The sequence below is a fragment of the Gavialis gangeticus genome, unplaced genomic scaffold (genome assembly GCF_001723915.1).
Source record: "Gavialis gangeticus isolate Ggan-Ray unplaced genomic scaffold, GavGan_comp1, whole genome shotgun sequence".
NCBI classification, from domain to species: Eukaryota; Metazoa; Chordata; order Crocodylia; family Gavialidae; genus Gavialis; species Gavialis gangeticus.
Window position 1 is genome coordinate 16300178 of NW_017729000.1, and position 1141 is coordinate 16301318.

The following is a 1141-nucleotide window of genomic DNA, read 5'->3' on the forward strand; positions in this document are numbered from 1 at the left end:
GGGGGGGGCGCACATGCCCGCCATATCTGTGTGCGGTGCTGGGCGGGGATGAATGTAGGCTGCCTGCTGTGGGCTTGGGCTCCCTGCCTGCTGCCCTTCCCCCAGGGCTTCCGTTGCCCTGTTGGTGGGTCATAGTGCAGCAGAGTAGAGCAGGGCCAGTCGAGGGCCAGAGTAGAGCAGGGCCACCCTACTGTGGCTTGGCACATGCACATGGCATGGGTTTTGCTTTCAAGATTTGGGGTGGTTTCCCTGAACCCCTTGCACCTATCTCCTTGAGAGCTGGCGGGCTTCGGGCCCTCGGAGGGGGCTATCATTCCAGCACGTTTCGTCCACATCGGGCCTGAAGGGGCAGAGTTGTGGGCTGTTTTGTCCTTCCCCATTATATCCTGGGGGCAAAACGTTGAAACGGGGTCAAAATGGCGAAACTGTTTCAATGGCATGGAAGAGCTGTTCTGAATCTCTTTCAAAATTGAAAACGGAATGCTGTTCCATGAAAACATCAAAAGGCTCATCAAAACGGAATGCTGCTGTTTGCACAGCCCTAGTAGCAATGTGCTACGTCACTGTACAGCACGCTATAGTGACGCAGGAATCACATGTGTCCGCATGTGATCACCTGCTACATCGCTGTTGTGGAGCAGTACATTGCTATGGCGACATAGTGGGGAAATTGAAGTGTGCACCACCTGTATGGTGCAGTGTCCACCCATACTGCGCCATGCTTTAGTACTTCCAAAAGGAAGTACTAAAGCATGGCACTGTAGCAACGTCACCATATGGAGATGTGTAGATATGCTCATACTGAGCATGTCCAAAGAGCTTAGAAGAGAAAGGGAGAAGCAAGATAGGGTGCAAAGCACCCTGTTCAAGTTTGCTGATGACACTAAGATGTGGGGGGAAGTGGGCACAACTGAGGGGAGCAACAGGCTACAGTTAGACCTAGATAGGTTACAAGGATGGGCGGAGGAGAACAGGATGGGGTTTAACACGGACAAGTGTAAGGTGATGCACCTGGGGAGGAACAATAGGCACCACACATACAGGCTGGGGAACTCCCCTCTTGTCAGCACGGAGGTGGAAAAGGATCTGGGAGTCATTATTGACTCCAAGATGAACATGAGTCGGCAATGTGGGGAGGCGG

General features: G+C 52.9%; 1 protein-coding gene across 1 annotated transcript in view; it reads left to right on the forward strand.

The window, feature by feature from the left end:
* RNF14 (ring finger protein 14) overlaps positions 1 to 1141 on the forward strand; it is a 22249-nt gene that overhangs the window by 17108 nt on the left and 4000 nt on the right. The window lies entirely within an intron of this gene.